We start from the raw sequence: 22,084 nt of genomic DNA on the forward strand, positions 1-22,084 counted from the left end.
AAATGATATGGAAGAGTGATTGACAAGTACAAAAATAGAATATTCATTGCGAAGAAGGGTACTTCCATAGGATACGAAAGTATTTATTATGATCATGTAGCAGAAAAATAAAATTAGGAAGAAGGTGTGATGGCAAGGCCACCTTCTTTTGTTGTGGGAATCCTGGAACCTTCTCGAATAATGAATTGCTGTAGGAACTCCTCTTTGGAAAGAAACTTATGATGGAGGCACAAATTATGACCATTAACCAACAATTTTAATTTTATAGGATCAACAATGGCCAATCGTACTGCACCATTTGGAAATGTTTCAATCACCTCATAAGGCCCTAACCAACAGATCTAGAGTTTTCCCAAATTATCCTTATACCTGGAGTCATACAGAAGGCCCAATCTCCTGGTTTGAATGCTTTGTCTTTGATATATTTATTATGCCATTTCATGCATTGATTCTGAATTGTTTCTATGTGCTGCATGGCAGACTTCCTAATTTCATCTAAGGCATTAAGCTACAGGATCCTATCTTGTTGAGCTACAAAGAGAGTCATATCTAAGGCTATGGTTGTTCTAAGTGTTTTATGATCAAATTCCACAAGCATCATAAGTAAGTTCCCATACACCATCTCAAAGGGTGTATAACCTGTTGTCATTTTCCATGTGGTCCTATATGCCCAAATTTCTTCAAGCAACCTACTAGACCAATCCCTTTGATGAAGGGCTACTATTTTGGTCAGTATAGATTCAATCTCCCTATTGGTGATTTCAGCTTGTCCATTGGCTTGAGGATGGTAGGGGGTTGACTTTCTATACCTTATATTATATTCACTGACCAAGGTTGTAATCAAAGTGGAAGTAAATTGTGCCCCTTGATGAGTCACTATCTCCCATAGAATGCCATAGCTTGGAAAGATTTCCTCGTACAAAAATTATGCTACCTTGTTATCTCTAGCATGTTTGAATGCTTTTACCTCGACCCATTTTGTAACATAGTCAGTATACACTAGAATGTATGGTCTGCCATTTGAAGGTGGATCAATTGGCACAACCAAATCTAACCCACATTTGTCAAATGGTGTAACAACTACCGGTGGATGCAAAGGCATCTCATCAGACTAAGTAGGTATGCCCATCCTCTGTCATCTATCACACTTTCTAGTATACTTGACTACATCTCTATGAAAAGCCGACCAATAATAACTTGTATTCAGGATCTTTATAGTTGTTCTCTTGGTAGCAAAGTGTCCTCCACAAGGGTCATCATGACAGGCATGAAGGATATCATAAGTTTCATCTTCTCGAACACACTGCCTCATAACTTGATCTGGCCCTATATAGAATAAGCAATCTGCTATCCATGAAAAATTGAAACTCTTTTCTACAAGTAACCTTCTTTCTTTGGGTGAGAAATGAGGGGGAATTTTATTAGCTACCAGGTAATTATCTATGTTAGTAGACCATGGAGTGTACACATTAATCGAAAAAAAAAGCTCATTTAGAAAGGAATAATTAATGGCTACATGGTCATCCTTTGTTTGAATTCTGGACAAAAAGTCTGCTACAACATTTGCCTTTCCTGGCTTGTCAATGATAGTGATATCAAATTCCCGCATCAACAATAACCACTGTGCCAATCTACTAGAAATAAAACTTTTATTCATAAGGTATTTGATGGTTGCATGATCAGTATGCACAAAAATCTGATAGGCAGTGATGTAGTGTCTGAACTTGTTGAGGGCATAGATAACAACCAAAATTTCCTTTTCTGTGACAATATAATTTAATTCAGGTCCCTGAAGATTTTTTCTGATATAATAAATTGCATTCTCTAAAATCCTCATTTTTGTCCCAAGACTGCTCCAATTGCATGATCTGATGCATCTATGTGAATGTGAAAAGGGAAAGACTAATCAGGTCCTTTGAGCACAGGAGCTTGAGTTAGAGCTCCCTTGAGTTTGGAAAATGCCTCTTCACATGTTGGTGTCTATTCAAACTCATCATCTTTTGTCAAGAGAGAATATAGAGGTCATGCCATCTTACTAAAGTCCTTTATAAATATTTAATATTACCCTGCATGGCCTAAGAAACTTCTCACATCCTTTTGTTTTGCAGGGGAAGGGAGATTAATTATTACCTCAATTTTGGCAGGGTCAACTTGAATACCCTCCTGAGAAATAAAATGTCCCAATACTATCCCTTCTTGCATCATCATGAATCATTTTTCACTATTTAGGGATAAATTGTGACCCTCACATCGCTACAACACTTTGCCAAGATTTTGCATTGCCTCCTCAAAAGTAACCCCATAAGCACTGAAATCGTCCATGCAGATTTCCATGCAATCATGAGAAATATCTAAGAACATACTAAGGAAAACTCTCTGAAAGGTTGCAAGAGCATTGCATAGATCAAATGGAAGATCTAAATAGGCATACGTTGATTGTAACCACTAAACCCATCCAAAAATGAAAAGTATTGTTTTCCTGCTAAATAATCCAATACCCGATAAATGAAAGGAAGTGGGAAATGATCTTTCTTAGTAGTAGTGTTGAGCTCCCTATAGTCCACACAAACTCTCCATTTACCTCCTTTTTTAGGGACTATAACCAGAGGAGAAACCCATAAACTATTTGATATAGGGTAAATGAACCCTGCATTAAGTAATTTTTGTAATTCTTCCTTGACTATTTCCCTTAATGCAGGATTAATCCTTTGCTAAGGTTGTCTAATTATATTACAATCCTCTCTGATATAAATCCTATGAGTACACAATTTAGGATCTAATCCCTTCATATCATGATAATCCCATACAAAGGCCTTTTTATGGGTCTTGAGTAGTTCTGTCAAGGATAATATTTCGTCTGTTGTAAGTTGACTATTGATATTGAGATATTTTCCTGAACCAACCTCTACTTGAGTAGTTGACTCATTTTGATATACTTCAGGTAAACAAGGGGTTTGGATTTCCTATGGCAACAAGGTATGCATTTTTTTGTGGTTGCAACAGAATCCAAAGAACTAGTAGATGGAAGGATTGTATACAAATGAAATGTTGGAAAACCATGTAACTACTGACTTGTACCATAATGATTTTTTATAATATCAGAGTACATTATCATCTTCTTGGAGTTCCGTGAATGACTCCCTAGCCAACATCATAAGCTGTTGAATAGAATTAAGTTCCTCTTCTTCTTCTCCTACATCTGGCCATACTACTTGCTCTTGATCAAGTTGCGATTATGCAGGAGAATAAAGTACAAGTGTTCTAGTTATGGTACCATCTGAAATGGTCATATCTCCTAATCTACACCTTATATATCCATTAACTGTAGCAAGCCAATCCCTTCCCAAAATGATTGGATATCCCCCCAATGTTGCCTTAGGAGAGAGTACCATAAAATTAGCTGGATATTCCCAAGAATCTAATGTAACAACAACATCCTCAACTATCCCATCAGGTAGAACAATGGAGCTATCTGCAAGCTACAAGACTCTTGGAGTAGACCGAAGACTAGTAATACTGAGTTTCTACATGACATCCTTGGTCATAACATTTATAACTGCTCCTAAATATACTAGGACATTCCTAATTTGAGTTCCATTGATGACTACTTTCACAACAGGACTGCCTCGGTCAGAATACTTAGGGACTGTAACATTTCCTAACATAATATTTGCTAGTTGTCCCATTACATGGACTATTTGTGGGTCCTTTTTCTTCCATCTAGGTTTCTTTAAACATGCCTCATTAATATCTTTACCATATATGGGAATATCTTTAATAGCTTGGAATAGTGGAATCTTTACACATATATGTTTTTGATGCTCTGCAAAAAGGATTAGAAAATCTGTTTGATGGCAACACACACAAGAGCACAAGAAACAAACGTTAGTGTTAGCAACAAAAGATTATCCTAAACAGGCATATCAAGAGAGATATTAAGCATGAAATAGAAAGCATATAAACATAAAATGAAATAGCTAATCAAGATGCTCATAGTTGCTCCTCCCTTGTTCCTCTCCTCTCCAAGTCCCAAATGAGTGTAGCTCTCAGCTTTTAGCACTAGCCATGGATGCCATATGGAGATTCAAGATTTAATACTAAGCTTCAAATATGAAATGAAAAGCTAAATACTATGCTAGAGTAGATAGTGATGCTATGAAAAAGCTCTATGCTAATGCCAGTATAACAACAATACTCTAAAATGCTTCTCCTTTTGCTTGAGGAGAAGGGTTCTATTTATAGAAGAAATAGGGAAATGAAGGGTTAAGATTGAGCAATCTTAACAAGGGTTAGGATTGAAAGTTGGGGATCCATGTGCACAATTGGCACCAATAAAATGGTGACAAGTGTCAACATAGGATTGGGTTGAGAGAAGAGGTTGGAGGCATTAAAGGCCTGAGAAGACCTCATGGTTATCTAGAAGGTAAGGGTCAAGTCTAAATTAAGATTACCCATTGGATTAAGAGTTAATCCAAGGATAAACCTTTGTGCAAATGTTTAAGAGATAATCATGGTCAAAGCATTAATGGCCTAATGAGACCTTTGGGTTGGGTAGAGGTTGAGTCAAAACAAATGTTTTAACCATGTGGGAGGGTTTGAGGTAACCATTAATGGTTATTGGAGACTTTGGGGATTAAGTGGTTGAAGGTTGAAAGCCTTCAATGGTTATCAAAGACTTTGAGCCATTTAGTGGTTGAAGGTTGGAAGCTTTCAAAGGTTATCCAAGACTTTGAGGGTTAATTTGTTGAACACACAAAGCATTAATTGCTTTTCAAAGACTTTGGAGTCTTTGAGAAGTGACTCCAATTTGCTTAGGAATGTGACAATATTTAGGGGATGGATTAGGCTAATTAGGAAGGGTTTAGAAGAATCTAGAAGGGGTTTAGGCATACAAGTGGATTTTGTAGGAAAATGTAAGTGGGAGAAATTTTGGTATTTTCAATTAAAATAAAATCATTTATTTCAATTAAATGGTGTAAGTTGAATTTGGATAAATATTTAAATAAATATTAATTTATTTAAATGAGAAAAAGAAGATAAAGCATTTAAAATGCTTGAAGACTTTGAGGGAAACCATTAAAGGCTTGAAGACTTTAAGGAAAACCATTAAAGTCTTAAGAAGACTATAGAAGGAAGCCATCAAGTTTGAAGACTTTAAAGCCATCAAGTTTGAATACTTTAAGGGAAACCATTAAAGGTTTCAAGTGGGTGAGGATAAATAGGATTTTAAATAAATAATTTATTTAAAATAGTTGTGCAACTTGCTTTTGTAGGAAAATACAAGTGGGTGGAGGATAAAGGTGATTTAAATAAATTATTTATTTAAAATAATTGTGCAACTTGTATTTGTAGGAAAATGCAAGTGGGTGGAGGATAAAGGTGATTTTAAATAAATGATTTATTTATTTAAATGTGAGAGGTGGGATTTTGGGGGTTTTAAATAAATATTAATTTATTTAAATGTGAGAGAAGATTTAATTAAACAAATATGATTTATTTATTTAATTAATGGTATGAATTTGGTTAAGTGAATTAAATCAAATAAATTGAATAATTTATTTAATTAATAGGAGAAGAGCGTTAAGATGAATTAATTAAATATTAATTTAATTAATTATTAATTGATGGTTAAATAATCAAATAAATACTAAGTATTCATTTAATTAAGTGGACAGATTTATGTGACTACATTTGCCCCTCTTTGAGACGGTGCGGTTTATCGCGTCGTTTCAAAGAAAGAAAAATAGGTGTGAAGAAATGCCCCATAAAATGTAAATTTAATGGGTGGTATGCCCCCTCGAGGGATGGGCCGATTTTTTTTGAAAAATCGGGCGATCTCTCGAAAAAGAATGAAAAGCGAAGGGGAGGTAGAATAGAAGAAATTAGAACTAATGATGAAAGAATGGGAGAAGATGGAGTGAATATGAAGAAACAACAAGCCAGCGAGTACCCTGAGGTCATGCAAAAGATACATAGTAGATGTAGTGTGGGGTTTGGATTGATGCTATACAATTGATCAAAATTGTTTGGACAATCTGGTGCAATCGGTTGAATTGCCCCGGTCAAGTCAAAGCGTGACAGTTGATGTCAGTTGGTCGCTTGGACATGATAAAGTCTGAGTAAGTGAATCAAAGTGACCTGATGGTGACTTAGACAATTGATGTAATTGCCCGATGAAGTCAAGGTATATGAAGCAAAATACTCGTTGAGACGTAGACAATTGATGTAATTGTCCGTTGGATTGTGTTTGATTGGTTGATCAATTGATAGTGTGTGCGTGTGATGGATGGTTGTGGGGAATCATGGCAGCCCCGTTGAGACTAGGTCATTATGATAAATGCCTGATGTAGTCTAGGATTACCATAATCGATTACCTGTTGAGACCCGAAGATACTTGATCAGAGTATCTGTTGATAGTCTAGGTGTGTGGGAGTCGATGTATCTGTGTAGATAGAGTAACTTTCTTGACTTATTGGATGACTTAGGATAGGAAACACAATCCCTCCTAGTTAGAGATGGATGGTGATGAACGTGGCTGGATTAGGCTGATTGGGACACGATGTAGGGTATGTGATGCTGATTATTGAGATGGGGAGGGTGGGGGGGGGTGCAATGTTAGATAGAAGAAATGGAGGACCTATTACATTCCTATGGAAGAAGATGAGTAAAATAGAGTATGCATTATTATGACTATGTATGCATGATATGTAGCTATTATGAATGTATGGATGGGTGGAATGCAACGAAATGCAATATATACAGATGAGATGAAATGACGATCCATAGTGCTTTATTTTTCATCATTGAGCTTTAAAATGTTGTAAGAAAATACAAGCAACTTGACATAAAGATTCAAGATGACCAGAGTATTTCTTACATGGATTTGATATAGCAAGTTAATACAAGCAACTTGATATAATGGATCAAGTTGACCTGAGTATTGCTTGCGGAACAGACAAGGATTATCTCCGTTCATGCATGACTTGGATCGTCCTCCTTGATCTTAGGCTGATCAGATCCTGAGACAAGTGCATACCGTACTAAGAAATAAAACCTTTATCCAGTTTGGATGAGGTAGGAGGAACCAAAGAAAGAGCATTGTACCTGTAAACAAGCAGTATATACATAAAGAATAAAGAATATGGATCCTTGGTAATGGTTAGTGTCCATATGGTCGAGGTATACGCTGTAGTCAGCAAGCCGTAGTGGTCTATGACTGTATTTTGCATAAGATCACGTAGCTTGGTGAACTTCCCACGTAGACACCATTAGTACATGCCCCAGAACTTTATCGGAAATAATGCGCAAATGATACAAAACAATGCTGAAAGATCCTAATATAAATTACTAGACCAGAAATCAACCAAGTATTTGATAGTGTAAACAGAATTTTCTTGTCAAAGAAAATGTCATCTTGTCTTTGTTTTTGTAAGGAAGGATGCATCCTTGTTTAAAGACAGTTTCTGATTGTTTGATGTTGATTGGTTTGATTGATAAATGGTCATTTTGTTAAGTATGTCGCAATGTTTGTTTGGGATCTACTCAGATGGGTATGTACAATGTATTGTCGTGTTTTTGTTGGATTTTTCAATGGTTTGTCGATGTTTTTGGATTTTGAATTGTTTTGAATGTTTTTGGTATTTTTGCGAGATATTTTTGAATGTTTTTGGATTTTTGATGATTGTTTGAATGAAGAACTTAATGAATCATAAGACAATGTAGAATCCACTTCCATCAATAGGTTAAAGGCATTGCCCCCAGTTTTAGACATGACTATGAAAAAGCGGGATGCAAGATGTATGGAGTACTATCATAATTGCAGAGGAATAACAAGCCATGGTTGATGGATGGATGGATGTATGTATGAAGTAGATGTGATCGCCACAAGTCTGAAAGATAATGGAGCCATAGCCTTTACGAATGGCGCCTGTTTGCCAGGTTTTCACCATCGTTCTTACCCAAGGTGCCACCGGAGTGGTTGTTCACCGTTTGGATGCATGATTTTTCTTTACTTTTTTGAATGTTTTTATATTTTCTTCAGGACATTTTTCTGAATGTTTTTTGGTATTTTCTAGTATGCAGGGGAGCCTGATGCTCTGTACAGCTTAGGTATAAAACCGTTTGAGGTGCATGCTGTTAATTGGATCTGCAAGTGGTTCTCCGTCTGATGTAGCCAACTGATATGCCCCGGACCCGAATACAGCAGTGACAACATATGGGCCCAACCAGTTTGATTCAAACTTGCCTTGATGTTCTCTGTTTGGTTGGTTGCGAGGATTTTCTCGAAGAACAAGATCACCTACCTCAAATGTACGAGATCTAACTCGGTGATTGTAGCTTCTACTCATGCGCTGCTGATAGGCTTTGAGGTGATTGTATGCAGCTTGTCGCTTCTCATCAAGTAAATCTAAGTCCTGAAGACGTGAGACTCTATATGCTTCATCATCGATGAGATTGTGCAAGGAAACCCTTAATGATGGTATCTCGACCTCAATAGGCAAGATAGCTTCTGCACCATAGACCAATGAATAAGGAGTTGCACCTGTAGGGGTTCGAATGCTAGTTCGATATGCCCATAATGCTGGATTCAATTGAACATACCAATCATGACCGACATCATTGACTGTCTTCTTTAGGATCCTCAATATGTTTTTATTGGATGCTTCGGCCTGACCATTGCCTTGTGGGTAATAGGGAGTGGAAAAGCGGTGTTGGATATGAAATTTCTCACAAAGCTCACGAACATCCTGATTTTTGAAAGGAAGACCGTTATCTGTGACAATGGACATGGGCACACCATACCGGCAGATGATGTAATTGAGGATGAATGAGGCGATCTGCTTGCCGGTGACTTGGGTAAGTGGAACAGCTTCGATCCACTTGGTGAAATATTCGGTGGCGGTAATAATGAATTTATGGCCATTGGATGAAGATGGATGGATTTTACCCACAAGGTCAAGGCCCCATTGACAAAAAGGCCATGGTGTTGTGATTGGTTGTAGTTCCTATGCTGGTGCATGTATCAGGTCGCCATGAACTTGACATTTCTTGCATTTCCTGACAAAGTAGTAGGAATCCTTTTCCATAGATGGCCAATAGTATCCAGCTCGCATGAGTTTCTTGGCTAGTGACGGACCACTTGAGTGAGTCCCGCAAATTCCTTCATGTACCTCTTCCAAAACCTTTGTTATCTCATCCTGTTCCAGACATCGAAGGAGAGTACCATCAAGACCGCGTCGGTATAGGGTTTCGGCAATAATGGTATATCGAGCAGTTTGGCGAATGAAGGTTTTACGTTGGTTATTTGATTGGTTGGGAGGAAGGGTGTGATCGCGGAGATAGGTGTAGAACTCACCGTACCATGGGGATTCAGAACCGACAAGGTGACATATCATGTCGGATTCAGGGATATCATAAGCGGGAATCCAAAGCTGTTCTACCAAGAACTCGTAGCGTGTTGAATTCTGTGGAAGATCTAAGAGAGATGCGATGGTAGCCATGGCGTCAGCAGCTCGATTCTGATCTCTTGGTATCTGCTCAAAAGTGATAGTAGTAAATGATGTCTTTAGAGTGTCCACCATTTGCTTATATGGCATGAGTTTATCATCTTTGGTCTGATACTCATCTGTTGCTTGTCGAATGACTAGTTGGGAATCGCCATATACTTGCAGTTCTTTTAATTTCCATTGTATGGCTAATCTGAGTCCTGTGATCAAGGCCTCATACTCTGCTATGTTGTTTGTGCATGGAAATGTGAGCCTGTAAGACTTCGGGATGCTATCACCTTGAGGTGTGATAAACAGAATGCCTGCCCCTGAGCCGTGCCTAGTGTATGAACCATCAAAATATAGTTTCCATGGTTGTACTTCTGTGATCATGAATATCTCTTCATCTGGAAAATTGGAAATGAGGGGATGATCGCCTATGAGAGGTGCATCGGCCAACTGATCTGCAATAACCTGACCTTTGATAGCTTTACGGTCCATATACTCAATATCAAATTCACTTAGAATCATCACCCATTTGGCTAAGCGACCTGTCAATGCTGCTTTGCTAAGTAAATACTTGAGTGGATCAATCTTTGCAATGAGTTGCACCTTGTGTGTTAACAGATAGTGCCTCAGTTTAGTGGCTGCCAAGATTACTGCTAGGCAAGCTCGCTCAATAGGTGTGTAATTGAGTTCATAGCCCACAAGTGTGCGAGAGATGTAGTAAATAGCACACTCTTTTCCTTCTGCATTATGTTGTGCCAGTAGTACACCTAATGTTGTACTTGTCGCTGAGATGTAAAGTAACAACGGTCTACTTGGATCTGGTGGCATCAGCAATGGTGGATTCATGAGATAGTTTTTAAGCACCTGAAATGCTTGCTGGCATTTGTCATCCCATTGGAAGCGGATGTTCTTGTGTAGCAGGTGTGTGAATGGGTGACACTTATCAGCCAATTGTGCAATGAATCTTCGGATGGATTGAAGCCGTCCTTGTAATGTCCTTAGCTGACTGATATTTTTTGGAGGTGGCATGTCCATTATTGCCTTAACCTTTGCTGGATCGACCTCAATACCTTTGCTTGAGACAATGTATCCTAGAAGCTTCCCGGAGGTCACTCCGAAGACACATTTCTTTGGGTTGAGTCGAACATGGTATTGTTCCAGTCTATCAAAGATTTTATCTAAGATGTGAAGATGTCCTTCTCTAGTAAGTGATTTTGCTAGTAAATCATCCACATAATCTTCCATTATAGTATGCATCATGTCATGGAAGATGGTGGTCATTGCTCTTTGATAGGTCGCTCCTGCATTCTTTAGACCAAAAGGCATTACATTCCAGCAGTATGTGCCCCATGGACATGTGAAGGCTGTCTTATGTTGGTCCTCTGGTGCGATCTTTATTTGATTGTATCCCGAAAAGCCATCCATGAGTGAAAGCATGGCATGTCCTGCTGTCAAATCCACTATGATGTCGATATTTGGTAGGGGGAAGTCATCTTTAGGACATGCCTTATTCAGATCTCTGAAGTCTGTACAAATGCGAATGCCCCCTTTTGGTTTGCCAACTGGTACAATGTTGGAGATCCATTCTGCATAATCAATTGGTCTAATGAAACCAACATCCAGGAGTTTCTTGAGTTCAGTTTTGACTAGCACGGCAATCTGAGGATGCATCTTACGAAGCTTTTTCTTGACAGGTTTGGCTCCTTTTGCTACTGTGAGATGATGCATGACTAAATCAGGATCAAGCCCAGGCATGTCTGCATATGACCATGCAAAGTTGATCTGACGCTGTTGGAAGAACTCTATAAATTGAGGCTGTTCCTCTGGAGTGAGCAGAGATGCCAGATGTATGATATGAGGGTTTTCAGGAGTCCCCACATTGTATTCTTTAGTCTCCTCAATGAGAATTGTCGATCGTTCCTGTTGTGTACTCGCAGGGAGAATGTCAAACCCTTCATCCTCAAGTGCCTCAGAGAGGTTTTCACCGTTGGATACGCTCTTTCTTTTTACTTTTGTCGGATCAAACAGTGCCACAGTGTGGTTTTCACTGGAAGATCCATGTTTTATTGTTATATTTTTGCAGCTGAAGGGTTTGGCATCCGCCCCGAAGTATGCTGCGCTATTAAGTTCAATGGCGAATCCAGCTTTGTGATCCCCGCTTGGTAGATTATCCCTTAATTCCAAAAAGTCAATGATAGCCTCATCGTTCTGGAAGAGGTCAAGACATGGGGGATTTGGTTGGTTCCATTCGATGAGTTCAGGGTGTATAATAGGCATTACTTCATCGATTAGATTAAGTTCGTTAGAGGTATCAGTGAGGGTTAAGACAGTGTGGTGAAGGTCGTTGATGGTACTCTCCCTGTCAGAATCAGGCGTAGGATGAGACGTAGGGTCTGTGGAAGATGTTTCCAGCTCAGGTACCCAAGTGGTCTTTATCTGTGCTTCTCCGTAAACAGGGATGTCTTTGCGTGGCGGAGGTGGTGATGTGTCTTCCTCATCTGAAGTGTTAAGCTGTACAGAATCAAATTCCCACTCATGTGAGTCGGTCTCTGAATCACTTTCCAGCATCCGATTGCTATACCATACTGGGATGTCTTTGGAGTTGAACACGGCAGGTGTGATTGGTTTATGTATCTTTGTGGTGATCGGTGCTGCAGGAACCATGATGGGGTTTAAAGGAGTTGTTACTGGAAGTATCGGTAATGGTGACTCAGTGGCTGCTGATGGAACGGCTGGTGCCATAGATGCTGCTGCGGGTTCTGATACAGTTGTTGCTACAAATGGTGTTGCTGATGGGATTACTGGTGCGATTGGTGGTATGTTTGGCACTGATGATGGTTGCGGTGGGTTTGTGAGCCTCGATGGGGCAGTGGGGATAGTGTTTGATGGTGCTTTGATTATGAAAGGTGTCCTCTTTGCAGTAGGTGGGCAAAATGGTTTGCTAGGTTTTCCTTTAAATCTGAGTTTAGGAAGGATCTCTTTTTCAAAGCCTAGGCCTGTATTACCTTTGGGCTTGAACTCTGGCAGCAGCGGTTCATGTCGTCCTTTTTTGCAGTATCCCAAAGCACTCTGACCATCATATCCCATTCTTTGCATAATGAGGAGGCCTTTGCCATATTGTTCCGTAGGAAGTGTAACTCGCGGTATGTCGGTGGTGATGGGATCCTTATAGATCCAGTCTGCTAGGTCCTCATCTTGTGTTTCTTCCTCTTGACTCTTTCCAAGGATGAAAGGCGTTAAGGCACATGCAGGCGTGATTAGTGGTTGCTGGAGCAATTGTTGTGGTTTACCATGTGTTCTTGGAGAAGTGGGCATTTGTCCCACACAAAAGAGCTGACTCAAGTTGTATTCTCCAGGACCTTCCTCTGCGACTTTCATCTTAAGCTTTTCTTGCTTGGGTATAGGAGTGTTTGAACTGGCAAGAGAGGCGGGATTTACATATGATGTGGAGGAAATGGCTTCCCTATTATTAGGAACAGTAATCTCTGGTTGATGGCTAATATTATGGCAAAATGCAAAAGGATTTGCATCACCCAGGATTGTGATCTCTACACCGTTATGTGGGAACTTGATACATTGATGGTAGGTAGATGGAACGGCTTGCATGGCATGTATCCAAGGTCTTCCTAATAATAGATTATATGGCAGAGGAAGGTCCAGAACCTGACAAATGATATGCTTTACCACAGGGCCCACTCGGATTGGTAGTACCACAGCTCCTTTGGATGAACGCTCTGCATCATCATAGGCCTTGATGGTGATCTTCTTGCGAGGATCCACTGATTCTATTGCATATCCCAATGCTGTGACCAACTGTAGTGTACAGATGTTTAGGCTTGCTCCATTATCTATCAAGACTCGCTTGATCCTGTGTTGGTTGACAAAGCCTTCAATGTGTAGCGAAGCATTATGAGGTTGTTGGAAAGAAGAGTTGTCACTTTCGGAAAAAGTGAGACAAGGTGATGACTTTAGATTTCCAACCATGGCTTGAAACTGGTCCGTATTCAAGTTTGCAGGGACTGACGCCTCTTGGAGTGCTTGATCCAAGATTGTTTTATGAGATGGCGATAGGCGTAATAGTTCTAAAATGGATATAAGCGTAGGGGTTTTGTCTAATTGTTCCACAAGATTGTACTGCTTTGGGATGGAGGTGGTGCCTTGTGGAGCTGCCTTGATGGTGACCTTGCCACGACGTGTAACAACATTGCAATTTGAGGTGGGATTTTTGAAGGTTATGGTTGCAATTTGTTCACTGGCATCATACAGGTGATTTACAGTGTAATTATATGCAGCTTGCGTATAGTCAGTGGTATCAGGACCTCGACTGGACGTCGAAGGACCCCTTTGATCTTGCGATGGAAGTGGATTCTTGAACATCTGATGATCATTATTGGTTGTTTTTGGGTCATGCCCTTCAATTTCAATTTCTCCTCGGTCAATAAGATCCTGAATGAGATCTTTCAATCGGTGACAATTACTTGTCTTGTGTCCTCTTCCTTGATGGAACTCACAGTGTTCAGTATCTTTCCACCATGCTGGTTTGACTTGAGGCTCATAGTTTGATAGCTTAGGTAGAGTGACCAAATTTTGAGAGAGGAGTTGTCGCAACATTGTTTCAATGGGTTCCCCTAAGGGAGTGTATGTGCGTTTTTGTTTTTGTGGACGAGGTCTTGGTTCATCATGAGATGTGATGCGACCTTGATTAAGAGGAACATTTGTGTTATTTTGAGGTGGAGGATTTTGTCCTGCAAACCGAACCACAGGTTGTGCATTTTGGACAGTCCGAGCATCCACAACTCCATCGTTGACGATGTTCTTATTCTTGTTCCAGAAGTTCGGTTTATCGCTATTGAAGCGCGGGCGAGGAGCATCTTTTGGTTCATTAAAGATTTTGATGAGTCCTTTTTTGATGAGTGCCCTTTCACATTTTATACCCTTGGTGATCATATCGTTAAAAGAGTCTGTGTCTTTGACATCCAGGTGAAATTCCATTTCTTCGTTTAAGTTGGAAATGAAAATTTCCACTAGTTCTCGTTCAGGTAACTGAAGAGAACGTCTGCTAGACATTTGGCGCCATCGTTGCAGGAATACTGAGAATAATTCACCTGGTTTTTGTTTGGTGTTGCATAGATCAGCCATGGTGATGTCGCGTTCAATATTATAAGAGTAATGAGATAGGAACTTCTGGATGAGTTCCTCAAATGTTCTAATGCCACCTGGAAGTCGGGAAAACCATGATGTGGTTGTTCCTCCCAAGCTTTGGGGAAAAAGGCGCATTAGGTATGTGTCCTCATAAGCTACTTCAAGACAAGCAGAATGAAATTCTCGGACATGATCACGGGGATCCCCCTTTCCTCTATATTTTTCAAATTTGGGTGTTTCAAACCCGCGTGGAAAGGGTGGCATATAAAGATTCCTATCAAACGGATAGGGACAGATGTCGTTAAGTGAGAATTGATTGGTCTTAACACCACTATGAAGTTGTTGGGCGAGATTCTCGACCTGTTGCCGCAACATCTCCATTTCATTAGGAGGAGGAGGTGGTGGGTTACCTCGAGGGATGTTATATCTGATGGGATCTCTACGCCTTTCTTCCTCATGGCGACTTTGTCTTTCTGATGCTTGTCTTAATTGGGCAAGATCAAAGTCTGAGGGGAGTTTGGCTCCTTCTTGAGCGAGTTTTAAGAAGTGAGCATCTGCGTTGCTCCTTAGTATTTCATCAAATAATCTGTTAAAATGAGGATTATGCTGAACCCTTTCGATTGTTGAAGGAGTGGGTGTACCTGGGTTTTCATCATTCCCATTTCCTCCAAGTGCTTCTTGAAATTCATTGAGGTTGTCCTCTTCTTCCTCAATTTCTATTTCTCGTTGCCTTGATCGCGATCGGGTTTGAGCCATTTTGTTTGCAAGTTTATGTTTGAAGTTGATTGATGATGATGATGAGTTGTTTTGAGGAAAGATGGATGATTAGTGGATTGTATGATATGTAGATCTCTAGCACTCTAAAGGTAGATGTAACCAGAATTCCTTCTTTGAATTGCTTGTTTGTTTTGATGATTTTTGGATGCGATAAGGTGTAGAGAAATCTGAGATGTGTTACAGATTTAACTACCTAGTAATGAGAGGATTCACTCATGAACTAGTTTTAACCTGCGTAGATGTGTCTCTTAGGATGAGCTTATCCTAGATGTAGAAACAATCTAAAAAGTGATGTGATGTGTTTGATTTCAAGCAATATCTAAAAGAGAACTTGGGACAAGAACCTCTTAATGTTTTGAGAGTTTTGGGATGAATTGATGATGGAAAAATGATGTATGAATGAGATGATGGATGTTTTGTTTTCAACTTCAATAAAAACTTTGTGTTACAAATGGAACAAACTCTACTTCTTCCCTTTCAAGCATTGGTGGCACTTCTCGAGTTGTGTTGTAGGTGATACAGATGTTTGGGAAGAAGTTGGGATTAATCTTTCCTCCTTGATTTTTGTGATAACTCAGAGCTCTATATTGCATAAAAGCTCTGCGGTTCAATGATTCGGAATCAAATTCATTTGTTTTACCTTGAAGATAGAGACGCATGCGATGTAGAAAGACTCTATGTGAGACAAAGATTTATCTATTGAGATAGAAGAATTTCCTCCTTTTGATCAAAGTCTTTGAGCTTAATGGTCTTCTTTTCAAGGTAATATTCTGATGACACTTCTTCTTTCGCAAGATGTGAAGAATGGTCATAAAAGTTGTGACTCTGTGTTGTTTGCACTTTGTTTTTGGTAATTTTGGTTGTGTTGACAGATGTTGGATGAATACTTTGTTTTTGGGATTGATTTTCTGATTTTTCTTTGACAAGAAAACAAAGCAAGCACACAAACACAAAAATGTTGCCCCCAAAGGCACAAATGAGTATGGGTCTAGATCAACCCAATCTTTGGACTTGTTTTTGACCCTTCCTTTAGATTTATTTTAAGGTGTAATTCCAAAGCCTGAAGTCGGCTCAATTCGCACTAGGTCTGTAAAACGAACACACTTCAAACACTTTTTATCCCTAAGGTCAAATGGCCAGCTGTGATAAATTTAGCCCACATCTTGATATTTCTTCGACTTTGGTACTACATACCTTATGAATCCCGCCATGGCAGGTAAGGATGTGATATACTAAGTCTTGCACGAGCATAACAAATAGATGATCCCTATGATGGGGGAGTCACCACTTTTATCAAGCCACAAGTGACTTTTCAAAAAGCTATGTTTCTACTCAAGGAAATATGTATGGTGAGTATCTTGGGAGCAAAACCATCTATGCTCTTGCACTAAATTATACCTCAAATATCCTCAATCAATAGAACAGGTGGGCTACTACTTAAAGGTGTTTAGTCATGTTCGATGGCTTTGGACATAAGTTCATTCTGCAGTGACTCACTTAAGAGCCTTGTAACTGGTGGTGGGGCCCATTTGTCCTTTCGGCCAGTTACACTGTAGGAACAGCTATACCCAAGGCTACAGCTTTCGCTCTCACCTGATTTCTATAGCGGCTCGAAGGATTTACCGCTCGAGGTCGTTCCCAAGAGTATCGATCCCTTGGCAGGCCTCTCTTAAAAAGATAAAATGTGAGTGTTACTAACACTTTTCTCTTGCACCTAGGACCACGAAAGCCAAGGGAGAGGATAGTGTGTGTTAGAAGTAGGACCACTCGACCAACTCTTTGCACAAGTGTGCCAAGCATGAAAAACACCTGTTCTTTTTAATCTATCATTGCAATGTGATCTAACTATTTGGAGATGTTGCTCCAACAATCATGGTGTTCTTTTTAATTTTCAAAGGCAATTGTTTGAGTAAACTAGAATTTGAAAATCCTGGTCAACTTAATGAAAAACACGTTTGCATGAAGTAAGATTGCTTTAAAAATGAGACAAGTTGATTGTGAATTTTATTTGCACCAAAAATGGAAGTGTGGATTGTGAGTTTTATCTTGATGCAAGAAATAAAATTTGCCTTGTTGATTTTAAGCACCAAAACGAAGTTTGTTTCCTAACTTGCAAAAAAAAAAAAAATAAAGTTGTTTTTGTATAAGTTTGTGGTTCTTTTTACCTTTGAACAATGAAATTCTTTTTAAGAGCCCCAAACAAATGTGTGATTCTTTTTCAAAAGCCCAAATTTGAAATGTGAAGTTAATTTTAAACCAAAATAAAAAGTGAATTCATTTTTAAAACCAACTTCAAAAACAAGTTAGTAAAAAATATAAATCTACTCTTTAATCTAATTTAAATCTGCACAAAAGAGAAAAATAGTTAGTAAAATCTGCCTATTTGGTGGGCTTCTACAAGCCTAAATTTTTTATTTTTTTTTTGGTTACAAGGTGATTTGTACAACGTTTTGTTACAATAGCGCTAGTCTGCGTTTGAATAGAGGCACTATTTAACACAAACGTATTAAAAGAAAGGGAAAGACAGAGAAGGGAAAAGCACTGAAACAGGGGGAATAGCGCCAAAATAATGCCAAACGCACCAAAACAGTGTCAAAATCGCAACCTGTGTGACATTTTCAACATTCAAACATGTTATTGGTTAAAAAAAAAATTTGATCTTTTTGGTGTTTGGATTCACGTCGGGTTCACCAAATGATGCTCTGCAAAAAGGATTAGAAAATCTGTTTGATGGCAACACACACAAGAGCACAAGAAACAAACGTTAGTGTTAGCAACAAAAGATTATCCTAAACAGGCATATCAAGAGAGATATTAAGCATGAAATAGAAAGCATATAAACATAAAATGAAATAGCTAATCAAGATGCTCATAGTTGCTCCTCCCTTGTTCCTCTCCTCTCCAAGTCCCAAATGAGTGTAGCTCTCAACAGCTTTTTGCACTATGGATGCTTATGGAGGATTGAGATTTAATACTAAGCTTCAAATATGAAATGAAAAGCTAAATACTATGCTAGAGTAGATAGTGATGCTATGAAAAAGCTCTATGCTAATGCCAGTATAACAACAATACTCTAAAATGCTTCTCCTTTTGCTTGAGGAGAAGGGTTCTATTTATAGAAGAAATAGGGAAATGAAGGGTTAAGATTGAGCAATCTTAACAAGGGTTAGGATTGAAAGTTGGGGATCCATGTGCACAATTGGCACCAATAAAATGGTGACAAGTGTCAACATAGGATTGGGTTGAGAGAAGAGGTTGGAGGCATTAAAGGCCTGAGAAGACCTCATGGTTATCTAGAAGGTAAGGGTCAAGTCTAAATTAAGATTACCCATTGGATTAAGAGTTAATCCAAGGATAAACCTTTGTGCAAATGTTTAAGAGATAATCATGGTCAAAGCATTAATGGCCTGATGAGACCTTTGGGTTGGGTAGAGGTTGAGTCAAAACAAATGTTTTAACCATGTGGGAGGGTTTGAGGTAACCATTAATGGTTATTGGAGACTTTGGGGATTAAGTGGTTGAAGGTTGAAAGCCTTCAATGGTTATCAAAGACTTTGAGCCATTTAGTGGTTGAAGGTTGGAAGCTTTCAAAGGTTATCCAAGACTTTGAGGGTTAATTTGTTGAACACACAAAGCATTAATTGCTTTTCAAAGACTTTGGAGTCTTTGAGAAGTGACTCCAATTTGCTTAGGAATGTGACAATATTTAGGGGATGGATTAGGCTAATTAGGAAGGGTTTAGAAGAATCTAGAAGGGGTTTAGGCATACAAGTGGATTTTGTAGGAAAATGTAAGTGGGAGAAATTTTGGTATTTTCAATTAAAATAAAATCATTTATTTCAATTAAATGGTGTAAGTTGAATTTGGATAAATATTTAAATAAATATTAATTTATTTAAATGAGAAAAAGAAGATAAAGCATTTAAAATGCTTGAAGACTTTGAGGGAAACCATTAAAGGCTTGAAGACTTTAAGGAAAACCATTAAAGTCTTAAGAAGACTATAGAAGGAAGCCATCAAGTTTGAAGACTTTAAAGCCATCAAGTTTGAATACTTTAAGGGAAACCATTAAAGGTTTCAAGTGGGTGAGGATAAATAGGATTTTAAATAAATAATTTATTTAAAATAGTTGTGCAACTTGCTTTTGTAGGAAAATACAAGTGGGTGGAGGATAAAGGTGATTTAAATAAATTATTTATTTAAAATAATTGTGCAACTTGTATTTGTAGGAAAATGCAAGTGGGTGGAGGATAAAGGTGATTTTAAATAAATGATTTATTTATTTAAATGTGAGAGGTGGGATTTTGGGGGTTTTAAATAAATATTAATTTATTTAAATGTGAGAGAAGATTTAATTAAACAAATATGATTTATTTATTTAATTAATGGTATGAATTTGGTTAAGTGAATTAAATCAAATAAATTGAATAATTTATTTAATTAATAGGAGAAGAGCGTTAAGATGAATTAATTAAATATTAATTTAATTAATTATTAATTGATGGTTAAATAATCAAATAAATACTAAGTATTCATTTAATTAAGTGGACAGATTTATGTGACTACAGTTTTAATTGATCAATAAGATCAAAAGCTATGTCATCTTGCTACCTAGTCACTTCTACCTACAATCTTTGTGGAAATGGTGGTGCTCTGACAGTGTCTGAAGTTTTAGATTGAGGTATTCCTTTAGGATCTATAGGCTAGTTAGGTGTAGTATGTTGTACAATCTCCTCAGATGGTAATTCAGTTATAAAAGGAGGAGATGGGGCAGACAAGGTTGTTCCTAACCATAAGTGAATATATTTTATGCAGGATATTGATTAGGATTAGCTTAATAAACTTGTTGTTGTTGCTGAAGTTTATTATTAGGATTTGGCATAGGTTGTGTTGGTAGTTGATTTGACTTTGGTGGAGTAGTATTAGTAGCTAGTGCCATTAAAGCTGGTTGTTGGGACTATTGTGGTGGCTGCAAGAAACCAGAGGATTGGTTTGACTATTTTTGACCTCCCCTCCATTGAGGTGTCTAATGCCAGTTACCTTGAGGTTGTGACCAATTACCTTGTGGTTTCTGCTACTGAAAGGAAGAATTTTGATAATTGGGCCAAGGATTATGGGACTTATTCCAAGACTGAGGAGTATAATTCCCAAAATTTTGGGAATGTGGAGGTTGCCACTGATTGTTTTGTGCCTTCTCATAAGAACTAGAAAAAGATAACATATCTTGTGGCATACCTTTTATTGGGGTCCATGCCCTTCATTGTGCAATATAGAAGAGTTTTTCGTCATATCCATAAATTGGCTTGACATCTGGAGGATCCGAACGCTCGCAGACGCGGAAATACCAAAAATGCCGTCGAAAAAATGTCTGATCTGCAACTTCAAAAACGCAAAATCTGCAACCAAAATGTTAAATGCAAAGGGACAAGAGTCCCACCGGGCGTGCCAAAATGTATATGGTGAAAATGGATAACAATAACAACAATATTGAAAGGCTAAATGAATTCAACCACCAAACCCTAGCCTAACAATCAACAAAGATCCACCATAACATATGAAGATTACCTAAGACAATGCAAATCACATGAAATCACAAAGATTATACCATCACATGTCCAATAGGGTTTTTGATCTCCATTCGTCCTATCTCCATTGATCTTGCTTGATATATTTGCTCTCAGATTTTTATATGCACAAGAGCTCAACAAAGAACGGAATGTGGTTGCAAGTAGGATCGTAGTGTAGCCAAGTCTTCAAGATTAGTCATTAGCATGAGTGATTAGGATGCATTAGGGTTTGGCAATGAAGGAAGCATCTTCTTAAATAGAAGACACAATATGAAATGGATGGATAAGATTGAGAGGTGTAAAAAGGAGGTCAGCTAGGATTAGAGAGTAGGTAGAGGAAATAATAAAATAATGAAAGGGGTAGGTAGTGTATGAATTAAGAGATGAATGACATGTGTCATGTGTAGAAAAAGCTAATGAATTAATTAAATAAATAAAGATTTATTTAATTAATAGAAGAAATAGGACAATTAAATAAATAAAATATTTATTTAATTTAGGAAAGGGATAATTTAAATAAATAAATGTATTTATTTAAATGAGAAATAAGGCTAGAAGAGGATAAATGAATTAATTAAATAAATAAAAATTTATTTAATTAATAGAAGAATTAGGCTTAGATAATTAAATAAATAAAATATTTATTTAATTAGACATGAAAATTTTAGGTGTCTACATTTTGCCCCTCTTTGAGACAATGCGGCTTGTCGCGTTGTTTCAAAGAAGATAAGATGAACTGATACAAATTTGCCCTAGAATGGGAATAATATGCCCCCTCGAGAGATTGGATGAAAATGTCTGAAAAGATTATAGACAATCTCTCGATAAGAAAGAAAGGCTAGAATGGACTGACCGGATAAAGTGACAGAGTCACGGGATAATGAAGACTGACTCGGGAAATGAAGGCCAGGGCTAGGGTAGGCTATAAGATAGACCACGGGCAAAAGACATCCTTATTGTCATCTACACCCTCACGAGATCACAGTGCAGAGCGAGAAAAGAGCAGCAGCAGTCAGCAGCGATGGCTTTCGTACATAGATTCGAGCGCGTTCGCCGATTTCAGAGGCCAGCAGAGGCAGGAGAGCCGGTAAGTACCACCAAACC

The sequence above is a fragment of the Cryptomeria japonica genome, chromosome 5 (genome assembly GCF_030272615.1).
Source record: "Cryptomeria japonica chromosome 5, Sugi_1.0, whole genome shotgun sequence".
Taxonomy (NCBI): domain Eukaryota; kingdom Viridiplantae; phylum Streptophyta; class Pinopsida; order Cupressales; family Cupressaceae; genus Cryptomeria; species Cryptomeria japonica.